Genomic DNA, 15,024 nt, shown 5'->3' with positions numbered 1-15,024 from the left:
TCGCATCTGCCCATGTGTATCGTTTGAACGCGTCGATGGGCGTCTTTTATTAGCTTTCGCCTGTAATTTACGGCGGTCTTTAAACGTAGATTTCGTAACGCGATAAGACGTAGCTGTCTATCCATTCTTAAAGAAGGTGTGGTAATTAAATCGGAAGTGGTTGTAACAGTCATCAATTTTTCTTCCAAGAAGATTGATTTAAATGAACAAGCTGTTTCATATATTGTAGTTCGGTAGAGTTAAATTATACAACTATAAAGTAAACGGAGTAATTTATTGCCTAAGATTAATTAGGCAATAAATCAGCGAACGAACGAATTATAATCGAACTAAAATACGGGCTTGCACCTTCCACGACCACCCATGATACCAGAATCATTCTCGGCTGATAATTCGCAGCGGGACTGGAGAAAAGCGAGGGTGGGCGGTCTGGTAATCTATCGGTAGATAACAACTGTGGTAAGCACGACGAACAATCTGACTTTCTCTGCTTGTTCCTTTGTTCGTGGCGCATTAATCGTTTACTTCGTGATCACGATCGCGAGTAAGTAAGTAGGTAGTCGTCTGCTTACCTTTGTATGGTCGTGCTATAAGAGCAAAGGGACCGACGAAAGCGAGGAACATCTTCGTTTCCTTTGGAATCGAACGAGGCTGACAAAATGATCCGCTATAGTGAATGTAGGTACATACGTACGTACGTATGTCGTGTCGTATTCGAGGCGAAAAGATTCCTCGGAAAAAGGTCGAGGATGCTGCGATGCTCGTATTTCTCTTTTAACGGTCGCTAGCCTTCGCAGACCTTTGGTCTTAGAGCAACAGGTGAACTATAATACAAATGAAAGCGTGCCTATTTCATTTTGTTCCGCCGCACCGTGAACGATGGAATTCGGCTAAAACGGTCGTAGAACAGCCGGCGAGAATAATTAGTATCGATGAAGCGTAACTCCATATGGAGTTGGTTTTTTATAGCTTACTTTTTCCCGTACATTGCGGAGCATGTTAGGATTTCGAAACAAAAAGTGATATTCTTAAGTAAATGAGTATTTTATTCACATTAATGTTCCCTGACGCTACTAAAAATGAAACTTATAATATTCTTTCATTCTAGTTCACAGACAAACGTATGGAAAAGTTTGATTTGTCGAAAGAACAAACGATTTTTCCAGAGCCCTGACTCGTCCATCTAGAGATTATTTTTTTATTAAACATTTTAAGATTAATACAGGGTTCATTTCGGCTACACGGGTAATATTTGTACAACACATAACTGAAGTAGAATAAAATATTCTACATATATAAAGTACAATATTTGTGTAGAGAAGAAGTACCCAAATTCTTCCGGTAGTGTCTTAAATTTTTAAATCACGGTTTTTTAAAAAATTATAAATATGTACACGAACGATATATACTTCCGGTTAACAATTTCTCAAATTATTCGAATGTAGAACATCGAGGAATAGAAATAGGAACTTCTAATCTCTATCCACATCCATAAAATCTATAAAATAACATTTCGCTTTATGAGAAAGCTCGTTACCGTTCCATCCGTGTCTCCAGCACCCTTACGGTGGAAGCATCTTACGCGTAAAGCCGATTTCATTGGTGACCAGGTATCTCGTGGCAGCAGGAACCGGTGTCAAGAAACGCGGCACGGTGAATACGTTTCTCCGTTGAAGTTGCAACGATGGACAATCGTTATTATCCCGGGTATATGCGGTGCAAAAAGTTCCTCGCAGCATTCTTTTTTCTTTTCGGATTTGAAACGCCGAGCGAGACCCCGACACGACAATAATTCCTGCGCTCGATCCGAGTACCGTTTTCCGTTATCCAAGCGAGATGGTTAAGCGAAGTTGGCGAACGTCGAGGTTGTTTTGTGCTCTACCAAGCGAGACTACCGTGAAAAAGACAGAGGCATTTCGTTCGTTGAGACTTCGTGGAAGCGTGTGCGCCTTTGTGAACCCATGAAACACAGTCGAGGACGGTCCTGACCTTCGTCGTTCCTTCCTCTTCCCTTCTCTATCTTGGCCACCCTCCAAAATTATACGCCAGACGGAGTGCGGTCTTTCATTTACTTAATGCCATTTCTTAAAATCAGTTATCGCTTTTATTCGTAACAGCGCCGGAACGATGTGTCCGTAGGTCAGGATAGAACTTTGTTGTTTCTCTGTCGTCGAATTCTCACTTGGTGTTTTAACAGATATGTTTTTGATTTTTTAGCGTCTCGTCCATAATGTAAAGTAAAGAGAGAATTGAGAGAATTTCAAATTAGAGTATAGAGGGAATATTAGGATATTTAACGATATGGAGATCGATTACTTTTTAGGGTAACTTTTACTAGTAGTTGATTACTTCCGACAAATATAATTTTCGTCATGTTCGTAAAGTCCAAAGTCATGCAGTTTGTCGTGCGATGGGTTGCACAACATTTCTCTAGATGTATAAATTCATCGATCAATCATCGATTGTCATAGCGTTAATTAGAGAAAATTATACTTAACGTTGAATATCTGACATTTTGATTTTCTCCTACATCTCATTTAATGTAATTATAAACTGTATTGTGTTTTGCCTAATGAGATTTTGTCCTACATAATTATTGCAAATCATTGATGATTCATGTTGCACAATATGTACTACACATAAATAGAATTATATAAATATAATAGATTTTGAGATGAAATCGATATATGTAGTGACAATACGATCTTCAAGAAAGCAGTAGAAAGTAAATAAATAGAGTCAGTATTTAAGTTTGAAAGATTTTTCTTTTATTTGGGTTGTGGTTAGCGGACAAGAATATAGTTTCTTCAGGAAGTACTATTCGACTGCAGAAGGTAAAAGATAAAATTCCTATAATTACAGACGCACACAGAGTACAGACGAAATGCCAAGGGTAACCATGCGTAACGCCAATCAGTTACGGGTCACGCGCCTTCGCTTCGCAGGGAACGACAAAATCGACATGTGTAAAATTCTAGTCCCTTTTTTACATCCTACTATGTACTAGGTTATCCAGCATTCTGATTGCAATATACTTCTTTCCCTTTTTTTTTTTTTGCTGTCCCTTTCCATTATGCAAACAGCTAATGTTGAAAAATTTATTTCTTCGCAGGAAGACTATTGGGCTCTCAAATTTGTCTTATTCTAATCGCTTAATAATTTTCAACGAGTTATTATTCCGTTCACGTTTACCTTTGAATCTCGAGAATTATCTCATTCTCCATACTATGTGATTTTAAGATATAATTCATTAAAATTCCTGGCCTATGAAGGTGCATTCGATAAGTGTTGCATGTAAAGCAACCGATTGTTACAGAATAAAAAACAATTTCCGCATAAAGCTACCAGGAAAATCCTTGACAATCACCGAGTACAAAGTATTCTATACCGTTTACGGAAAATATAATGGCTGGTTTAGTAAAGGAAAGCCGACGTGGAAATTATTATCTCATTCAAAGGAAACGTTAATTAGTATACCTGCTCTAAGAGCGAGACGAACAGTTACAGACAAGTAAATACCATAAGTTTTTTCTTTTGAACAGTATTATTTTTAATAGCATTATTACTTGGAATTCCTCGAGATTTATAATTTCCCTTCTCTAGATGTAATGTAAAACTCAAAATTACGAACGAATAAACATTTGCAGAACATAAGAGAAAAATATGGAGAGCCATGTTGTTCAAAATTGAAGATATTGTCAATTAATCCTATTTAAATAAAATTCTCTCTCTATTAAATACTAAACACAAGTTTGCTTCCATCTCTTGAATGTTTCGAAAATATCGATTGTCATAATATTACTGATTGGCTATTAATCTTTTTGCAATACTTTGTAGGTTTAATTGAAAAGAGACATATTCTCTATATTGTCAAATATGTTCAAATGTATATATAAGTAATTATGTCCTATACATAGACCTACATATATGTTACCAGGTACTCAGGGTTTAAAGATCAATTGAAGACAAAGCGATTTTTTTAACACTATACACTTTGCATCATCTTCCGCGTCTATATGTAAAAACGACGTATGCATGCATACGCGTACATCTCGTGTGGGAAGCGAGCCAAAGTGAAGCGAAGCAACAGGCTGCTATTCCTGCAGTGGGAAGTTGGTCGAACGTGGAATAGAATGAAAAAGAAAAAACCGTGATAAAGGTATGAGGTTAAACAAGAAAAATTCTGAACATGCTTCACGAGTGAGGTAGCGCTATTAAACATAGGGTTTGATTCATTGAACGTTGACACGGAAACATGTTATTACACGATCGTCAATGGTACGTGATTTATAATTATACTAAAGTACTATTATAATTATTACAATGTGAATTTTATTTCTTATGGTAGAAGAAATGTATCTGTCATTAAAATTAGTTTCATTAATGTCCTCGAGTTTCCCGAGGATATATCATGGATATCGTTTATTCAATAGGAAAAAGAAACGAAAAGGAATTGTACTAATTGGAAATGTTCAATTATCCTTTAGAGTGTCACGTTTTTTACTTCTTACAATGCTCTTCTCGCCACATGGTTGGGCGCCACCCATTTCTTGGCACATGTGCAACATACTTCGAAGCCCCTGCCTTTCGCTTCCCACGTCCTGAAGGTTTCTGAGAAAGAAAAGAGTGCGATCCACCTCGGTACTAACCTCGAAGGAGAAACCACCGACCGGTGGAGTTTACACAATTTTCATGTAATAACTTCCCAGTGTCTATTCGCATCATCGATATATTTCACAAATATTACGCGATCAAAGCAGGAACCACAAAGGATTAAGTATTCCATTACTTAATCTGTCAATTAATCGATTTGTTAAAAACTCTGTTTTATCTCTTCAGCATATTCGTTTATGCGGAGCGATAAAATTATTTATCTTGCCTGTTACCCTAATTTTGGTCACGTATTCGTGTCATTGTTATCGTGAACAATTCGCAGAAGATAATGATATTTTGCAGAAGTACCGAACGTACGTGCCCGGAACAAAAAAGGGTACGATAATCGAGTCGAAGTGTCATGAAGGCGTAACCGCTCCAGGTCCCTGAACGAAATGACGTGCGGATAATTACTGCAACGAAATAAAGCGAGTATTTTTGAATACGAAGGAAGTACGTGCTGCATTTTCGGCGCTGGAACAGGTTTCGTGTACATATGTACATCGACCTGAAACGGAAGCGACAACTCGCGATGGATACGGCCCTGTAACGGAATTTCTTGCTTGTTGGGAACCAAGCGACTGCCGCTAGCTCACCTTAGGCCCTGTTCACACGGTGACGGATGGTAATTTCTCGGAGCGTTGGGTGCTCTCAGTATCATTATCAACCCCTGCTAGTTAAGTGGGCGCAAATAAACGTTTTAGTTAAAAATACGTGTTTCATTTGTTAATTGTTCGGTTGATAATTAAATCACGTTCATACAGGAGAAGGAATATGGACAAGGAAGATCTTGATACTTGATACTTGATACCCACCAGGAACGATCGGATTATCTTGTACGTTGAGGAATGCACGATGAAGAATTTTACCTGTGTCCCAGCTTAGCCTGGAAAATCTAGTCGAGCCATGTGAGAAAGCTGTCTAGTTCGTTAACACTGTTATTGAATGCGTTCATTCCCTTTGGCATTAGTTAGCGTTGTGATGTTTTTTTTTTTTTTTTTATTTATTATTTGTATTCACAATTTGTCCAATTTGGCCATTTGGTAGAATTTGACGCGGTGATGTAAACATAAAGGTCAGGTTTTTTTATGAACTATAAAATTTAGCTTTTTCCTTACACTTTTTTCGACATATTTTTGTTAGTTTCCTGATTTCTATGTTACTCAATGAATACAACGAAAATATTTTGATATAAAATGATTGAAGAAGGGAATAGCCTGATAGATTTGAAAATGTAAATACGTCTAGATATAAATTTCAATAAATTTTATAACATAGGTATAATCGTAAAAATTTTTCTATAATGTGCCCATACTTTCGTGAGCCACAGTAGGTACGTTGTTATTTATACCTATAAATGATTACTTGTCTGTAGAGAATTATATTTCTAATAAATTTGTTGAGTGTTTAATTTTAATTTTAATTTTAACGCTTTAATTTTCTAATTATGCTTGTGTAACATTTTGTCGTTAAAAGATAAAAATCAATATCAGGCTCGTGTTTGTTCGTATAATTTCTTCCTGTACAGAGAAATTTCCTAAAGTGAGAGGGAAATGGCTCGTTGGATGTTTTACTGTCTTGCTCGCCCGTCTTCGTCTTTGTCTTTTTCTTGTCGATAATAATGGGGTGTCGAAGAATCTAATCAGTTAAGACTTCGCGTGTGAGACCGTCGAAGCTCGAAAGTTCACGTGGAAGACGATTTAAACGAGATACGCGAATCCATTAAGCTCGCTTTACACGTTGATTGTCATGCGCGAGACGCTTTAGCCGGTACACGACCCACGCACTCTTTACGCATACTTAACGAGGACAGGTAGACATTATAGCCCAAACTGTAGCGATGAAATTAATGACACGATATTACGAAGGTAACTTGTTTGCCAGAAAGCATTTTCCTTGAATGACAATGACAATCAAGGGATTTGTATACCCGTCATCCTCGAGCTGCGATTACTTTCCGAAGACAGATGTAATGAAAGGTTACTCGTGTACAATGATTTATCAGCAACGATAGGTTAATAACATAATTGGTTCGTTTGTAAACATTTCATCACATTTCAGTTGTACTATTACATAATAGAAGTTAAAGTTTACAAAGACATATTTTAAAGATTCATTATGGACCGAGCAATGAAATTGTATATAAATTTTGTGTAAACGAAATATGAAAAGGATAAAAGAAGCGTTTCATCAAAATAAGAAAAATAAATTACAATAATACTTTAAAGAGCTCACTTTATAAATTAAAGACGCGAAATATATTTCTGATTCTTTCTGTAACTAAACAAAATAGTTTGTCATAATGTTGTAAGCAAAAATAAAATTATAAATGCAACGCTGACTTTTAATATGTTAATTGTTTATGGTATAAAAATAGAAATAACGATCTGAGGATGCGGTTCAAATGAAATGTCGTGATAGGAAGGAAGGAAAATTTTAACGTTACTTGTTATATTTCACGTTACACGATGTTAATCGTTCGAGTTACCTCATTAACGAACCGGCGCGGTCCAGTTTCAAGAACAATCGCCCGGTTTCTCCGAAATCATTAGATAAAGTGATGGTTCTCCGATTCCAACATTCATTACAGGTTATTAATTGACAATCTCCGTGATTTATGGGGATCGTGGGCAGGGCTATTATATCCTCAAGTATTTCTCAATCGGCCGCGCGATGTTCAATCAACGATAATCTTCAATGCCACCCGCAACCGTATAAAACCCTGTGGTCGTTACAGGCATTGCATCGGATTGTAATTAATTTCAGAGTCTCGTTAAATCAACTTTATCTGAAATAATAACCGATAACGACATAAACTTAACTAACTTGGTACTTGCGAATCTCTCCTTTGGCTCCAACTATGGGCCATGACTAGCATGTATCTTTTTTCTTTCATTATTGCGATTTAAATTTAATTGGGCATTTTTTCTTCTTGCTATAATTATTTCACGAATATAGCTGTTATATTAGCCACGCTATATTAATACAAAAATTAATTATGACCGTGTAAGACCAGTTAAATTAGATTATAAGCATTATGAATTTTAATTACTTTGTTGTTGGTACCATTCGCGTGTAGAGAAGTTGGTAAACATTTCAGAAGACAATATGGGGATATATCAGAAACTGAAATCGTTTTGTGTCGATGCATTTTCACTCTTACAATTGCGTAAGCGCGCACGACGATTTTTACGTAATTTCGATGTTAGCATCGTTCGCTTCAGCAATCCTATCGTAATTTAAGGAGACAATTTTAGCGAGAAATTAATATATCGATATTTATATATTTTAAAACTCTATTTCAAGTCGGTTTGATATTTCTCACGCTGTTGTTCGTATCAAGAAGATATAGCACATTACGATAACTGTACCAATAATAAAATTCTAAAGTTTATTGTTTTCTTGCACCTGTTATTAAGGATAATTTTCGATATAAGAATGACGTCAATTTAAACGAGAAATGGCATGAATTTCAGCTAATTATTTCCTTGCCGCTTGGCCCCCGTTATCTCCTATTTTTTTAACGTTGCACTTTACGGAGCATAACCGAGCAGCGGTACTAATTCAATCGCCGTCCTTACTCCAAGTAACTGACCGCGGCCAGTGTTGGCCGCTAATTAAGGAAATATCTTAATTACCGTTCAGAATTCCATAAGTGGCCCATATAGTTTGTGCGAGATGATTCGCTGGCCAGAGATACGGGTCTCGGTCGAAACTATTAGATCTTTTTCTCGCACCGATGTCAAACAGGTTCGTGCATTTAATTGAAAAGTGGAAAGAAAGCGATCGTTGTTTTTGTCATTATCATCATTTGCTAAGATAATATAAATAATCAAGTCTTTCAGAAGTTAGCAAATGAGTGAATTGCACAGATGCAACGGATTATTTTACAGCGTTGCATATACGAAACCGTTTCCTCAGAAGCCTCTCATTCTTGATTGTTTTCCATTGATGATAAAGGCTGCACGGCACGGATTACACACACGACCCGCTTTATGCGATTCTTCCCGAGGAGATAAAACTGGTCGTTTCCGTAATGATGTTCCACGAGATATTACCCTGACTATGTCCAGCGTGTCCTTCAACATTTTCTCACTGGTCGATTCATACCTACACGTTTCAAGGCGCTTACAAAATCCCACCCTGTTTCAAAATGTTCTAATACGTTCGCTTTGTTCTTTTCTCTTCTTTATTGAAGTACAACATCCTACGTGTGAGGTCATTTAATCATTCCACACGAATTTTCTTTAGCTTGTAAGAGAAATTTTTCTATATTCGTTATTAATAATAATTAGTTGCTTGATAACTTGGCGAAACATTTATGAAAATAGTAAATTATCAAGGTATCACTCAACGCGAAAGGGTTAAATTATTTTATGAAATAATTATATTCTATGATCCACTCCATCGATAGATAGTATCGAGTAGAAGCTTGGAATAACTATACGTTTTAAGAATTTTCAAAAAGTACCGAAGTGTTCAGTTTGCTTGAAGAAGAATTTTGCAATTCGATCTTCTAAACTTCCGATCTAAACATAACAGTTTGAGTTTAACCGTTGTGCAGTTGCAACGATTTATTTTTAGATAGTACTTCATCATTTACGCAGCCTTACGATATCTAACATGATATTCGTGAAAATATCCCGGATACTTTTATCATATTAAATTTGTCATGTATAATTTTAACGATGTGCGTCCGTTTTTACGCATAAAATTCTTAGAATCATTATTTAATCAGAGGATGCAGATATTATTCAGTATTTTCATATTTTTATGTGCACAATTAAAGAAATGAGACCTAAGCGGAAATTTATTCCACCCATGTTACAACTCTAATATGTATATTTTGTATATCTTTGCGTGTTGCGTACATGTTGCGCATTTTTACGTCTTTAAATGTATAAAGATCTTCAGTTCTAGTTGAACTTAAAATCATCTCTCGCAAAAACACACGCGGTACGATATTTAAAAAGCATCCGATATTTACACGGAAAACCCTCAGCTTCCTTTGTGCGCGAGTTTATCGTCTATACGTTTCCTGACGTCGGAAGAATCTTTCAGAGAGTTCGAATCGTGCGAAACGTTAGCAAATCCCGTATTCGCCGGCGTTTTTTCTGGAAATCTACATCGAAGGCGACACACGTTTAAACGTTCGGTCTCCATATCAGGAATACTCGATGCAAAGATACTTAGTATTCTCGTGGGCTGTTGAAAATACACGCTACTACGATCGGAGCGTACAGCCAAGTAAACGTGTCGAGATCAAGAAACGATCGGTTGGCAAGCAAGCGACCAGGATTCCAAGAAAATAACGCCTGTCTGCACCATCGAATTTTTCTTCGTCCGTATAATTTCTGCATTCGCGCGATTATTTATAACACGCATACGATTGCACGAATTGCCAATACCGGAGGTGAATTCGTTTTTTCTCTCATCAATATTCCAGCTCCTGCGTCGATTCCTACGTTCGATAACCATTCGTGACATATTTTTCAATTTTATGAACTTCTACGGGGCCGGCTGATTTCGCATGATTGATGGATGTAGAATAGGAAAACGTCAATTATCGCTAATAAATTGGGAGATAATTCAGTTTGATAACTTGGCGATGTTACACCATATCGTGTATCTTGCGTGGATAAAATTTATAATCCAAAGGAAACACAAGCGGAATATTAAACCCAACAAGTTTTATTACAAATTAAACGATACAAAGATACGAGCGATCTTTAGAACGGATAGATTCGATTTTTTTTTATAGATCATGACTGGATGAGCTTTTCTATTAGATGTTTTTTAAGATAATATTATTCTCCCTGTGCGTACAATTTAAGTTCAAATCGAATACAAATATTAATTAAACTTTTACATTACTGTTTGTCATTAGACTAACTAACAGATAAAACTAACATGAAATATACTGTTAAAGAGTAAAATAAAATGAAACGCTCAAATAATAATAAAATTTCAACGCATCGCACGATGACAGATACAAATCTTCTGGTTCGTTGCAAAACACCGGTAATGAATAAATAATTTAGCTTTATAGATGCTTAATTGCACGTGACGTGCACCGACGAACGCCGTCGGGGTTTCGGTGCCGTGCGATTGATATCCTTTAGCCCATCCAGAGTTCTTCCTTTCTTTTTGCGTGCTGCCACTCGTTCTGGATCGCCCACGCCTCGAATAACCTGTACACATGTAAACCGACCGGTTAACCACGTCGTACGACTTAGAAGAGAAGGGATTCGTATATATTTTCGTATGGCTATGTCTACCGAACTGGGTACACCTGAGGTTCTCGACCGTGAATCGTACGCGCCAGTCGAAAATTAGTGGATTTCTAGACTCGTCTTCTCGCTTCTTGCAAACCTGGAAACATTTTACTCTCTAATTAATAGGACTGGTTTCGGACATTTTTGGCATACGATAAAATCGCTTACGAGAAACAACAAGGATAATTAATTTGAATATACTTCAAGTTGATCGACTCTGTTGTGTTCTTTCGGTAATTTTCTACTGAAACATGATTTTCTATCGTCAAGATTTTTTTTTAAGATTGGGATAATATGAAAAAATCGTTATGTATATTAACCCATTAGGGGCGGGTATTACGAAAAGGAAACATTTAATTTATAATTTTGTATATTATTGGATTTTACTTTTTAATATCGTGATCATGAAAGAGAGTAGCAGCGATTTATCTAATATCTTTTTCGTCGCTATTTGTTCTTCCATGTAGATATTACGATTTTATGAATATCAAAGGAATTGTAATATTTATAACACTATGATGAATTTGTTAAGTTTTCTTAAATCACGGAAATCTTGTTTACGTTCCTAATTCGTGCGAGCTTTTATTACATACCTGTTATTCTAATACATTTTATGCGTTATTTTACTACGCGATTCTTACCGCATTACTTTGCATTTCCAGTTTCAATTTTAAGTTCAAGTTTCTTTTAGGATATTAAGGATATTTCTGCTGGTTGAAACTAGAGTAAGATTGGAACATACAAATTTTAGGACAGCAGGGTTAAGAAATAATAAGAACAGAATATTAGTAAAAGATTAATGAAATGGTTTGTTAGAAAGAACAAGATTGACTTACAAGCGAAGGAATTTTTGCAGTTCTTGTTGATTCTAGCGCGCAAAAATGAACAGAAATAATATCCGAAAGCAATAACGTGACTGAAAATATAGGAAATCGAAGGCTAATATATCTGTACATGTGAAACCACTTGTTGCGTCCGTTCCACTTCTAGCAGAATCGAAGTGAAAGTCGTCGAGGCCGTTCTCAGATCATTCACAGTCTCCTGCAGGATACAGATGTTTGAGATCCTTCAGGCCCAATCACATCGAACCGATGTCTGAATGAAAGAAACGACGATGGTAGTAAGATCGTCGTTTCACGTGTGTCACGCGATTGCTCGGTGCTTGTGTGGAGCGAGCACGTTTGAACACAGGAACTGGTGTACAGGTTTTGTAGACGTTTCTAAATGTTTTAGTTTTCATAAAGTATGTACGTGGCTACAGATGGAAAGGAATGGTTTGGAGAAATTTGGAGAAAGGTAGTGAGTTAGGAAATTTTATAGATCGTATTAATTCTGCCACGAATTACGCATAAAATCAGCCAAATTAAATCGCTACAAACTCGGTTTGTCGCCACAGACTCGTGTCTTTCCCATTCAAGAAACAAATCGTGCGATGTTAATGTTCTCGGTCAGGAACCTAACCATTCCACTGTGTGCTCGTCTACCTGAAGCGGACATATGTCGCGCTAACGAGGTTCGCTACGTTCCATGGAACTATCTGCCGTGGATTTTAATTGTCATAGCAGAGTATCAGCTATATCTTCTTGCGAACGGACGTTGTAATCATCGCTGGCGAGTTTGTCGACCTTCAATTAACGATAATCCAGAAAAAAATAATCCGGCCGTAAAGGGCACGGCGATGAAAAATGGCATGCGAATAAAAATGTTGTTTAACATACTTCTATAAATATACGAAATAGAAGAGTAACAATTTTCGAGAGAGCCGATTTCGCTTACAGCAACGACGATCGAACTCTTGAAATTCGATAGTTGGCGACACGTCAGCTAATAAGCAAAAATTCGAGGGACGAATCACGGTGAGTTTTTTACAAAATACTCTGGTTGTGTTCCGTTACGAGAGCTCGTTAGGCTCGGACCTTCTTTTTCCTTGTAAAAACAGTTTTACAAGGCACGAGCCCTCTGCGCACCCGTGTCTTACGTAACGACATCCTCTGTTGCGATATTCCAACAGCGTCTAAGACATATTCCGCGTCGAGCAGCCGTGAACAGGTTCTGCGGCAAATTCGCGCCTGCCCTCGTAGCCGTTCCCCTATTTTCTTCACTCGATTTCCGGTGAACGAACGGAAATCGCGACACGAAGCCCATCAGACTGTTGCAAAGGCTACTCGACGCGTGAATATCATTCCTTGCTGCGAATTTGGATTCGAATAATGCTCGATTCGTCGCTCGGTGTTCGCCCATCAGGTTGAAAACATATTACTGAGAACGCTGCGGCGCAACGATCGAACAATCGAGCGAACTTCTGAAGAGGAAATGGCAATCGTAGAAAGCCGAGGCGTGTACTCGCGGTGCCATTAACGTTCGACGACATTTCTGCGTTGCAAAACTCGATTACGCGATGAGTTCGCGGTAAATTTGAAGGAGAAATTCATATAAATGCGATTTCATACCATTAGCAGCGTGGAAAGGACGAAATAGGATGCTATAGAGGAAATTTCAAGCGCGTGATTTTATACAATTTTATAATTCGTTCTGTCATTATCGTACCTTTGTACGATTCGTCTCGTGGCTCGTGTATGCGTAGCTACTTTCAATGACTCACGAAAATGTTTCGCTGTTCGAAAAGACTCTACCACTTTTATTACGAATTTCTATCAAATAATGAAACGTTCGAACAAATACCGTTCTTTACTTTCTTTTTACATTATTAGTCGCACCAACGCATGTTATTTCGATATAACGTATTCCAAGTCGAAATATTTTCTTCTTTCGTGGATCTGGTATCGATAATTGCAGTGTCTCGCGTTGAAAAACCATGGAATAGCAATAAACTACCGTGACGCAACCGTTTCAACTCCTATATCAGAAATCAGCTCGCGAGTGGCTCGTTAATAAACGGCCAACATCAGGCCAGTCAGTGTCTATTTTCTAATTGGAAAAATTGCGATAGCCCGATCGAACGAACGAACGAACGAGTTACCAGGTGTCTCGTGAAAGTTCGGTGTATACATTGTTCAAGGATACGTAAATCAGTCGAGGTCCACGCAATCGAATCCGCGGCTGTAGAACGCGTCGCTTTGCCTTTTTCCGGGACCTAAGCGCAATTAGCATAAAAGCGAGGGTAGACACGCTGGCCACTCCATCGCTGGTGCACACGGTGTCTTTGTTGTTCAATCAAGAGACCGTTACACGCGAGTGTCTGTTTTAATGCGGTGACATTTCGCTCGGCCCATTTTGATCCAAGTTTTCAATTTGGTGCACAATCGAGTCTCGGCCAACGCAGCCTCGAGATAACATCTGCGCTTTCAACAGAGCTGCGTAAAGTGGAGTGTATTCAATCACAGATGCTGAACCTCTGGAGGTTGCGCAATAATCGATGCTGATTATAGACTGCTAAATGCGTTACAATGCAATGACGAATGCACGGTGATAGATGCAACTGAAGATACATCAGTCTCGCGAAAAAAAGAAACGGGAATTGCCTTTCAAGTGATGAAAAATCGCGTGGTAATGGTTTTCGATGACGAAGCAACGTCGCCGAAACGCAAATTGTGTGAAATTTTTTCTTCGATAAATCTCAACGATTGAAAATTATCCTACGACTTGAAAAATTTGCTAGTAATACGACTTTAATTATGCAAGACCGTCCAAATACGAGGTAGACATATTTTAATAGCAGTGAATACGGTGAAAGAAATCCCGAGACGAATAATTACGATATTTGCTCCTTTTTAAATAATTGCTTCTCCGAAAGCAATTTTTTCTGCATCATCGATAGTAAGGAAAACGTTTTACTTTTTGAACAGAACCAGATCTTACGATAAAAATCATCTTTCTCGAGACCAGTTTCCAGTAAGACCAGTTCACGGATCGACAGTTTTGCACGAAATAGCAATTACAGAGTAAGTGGTGTTCACGAGAAGAGAGATAAATACGAAAGAGGCAATTCGAACGGGCGACGATGATGCGTCATTGGTCACAGACTCTTTCACGAAGGTGTTCTCATGTCGGCTCGCGTTGCACGTTTTCATTCTCGTCCTCATTCTCCTTCTGCTCCTCCCTGTAGACGTCGTCTCCTTCGTCCTTACAAAGCTGC

The 15,024-nt window shown here is 37.8% G+C and overlaps 1 protein-coding gene and 1 long non-coding RNA gene across 2 annotated transcripts in view; one reads left to right on the top strand and one right to left on the bottom strand.

The window, feature by feature from the left end:
* LOC100645521 (epidermal growth factor receptor) overlaps nt 1-15,024 on the top strand; it is a 175,750-nt gene that overhangs the window by 18,662 nt on the left and 142,064 nt on the right. The window lies entirely within an intron of this gene.
* LOC110119371 lies at nt 10,427-12,148 on the bottom strand. The gene is made up of 3 exons (XR_007224299.1): nt 11,765-12,148; nt 10,932-11,025; nt 10,427-10,844 (listed from the first exon to the last, which is right to left on the bottom strand). It is a non-coding gene; the product is annotated as an uncharacterized LOC110119371 (long non-coding RNA).

Source organism: Bombus terrestris, chromosome 6, assembly GCF_910591885.1.
Source record: "Bombus terrestris chromosome 6, iyBomTerr1.2, whole genome shotgun sequence".
NCBI classification, from domain to species: domain Eukaryota; kingdom Metazoa; phylum Arthropoda; class Insecta; order Hymenoptera; family Apidae; genus Bombus; species Bombus terrestris.
Note: the sequence above shows the minus strand (reverse complement) of the source record. Positions and strands in the feature narration are given on the sequence as shown.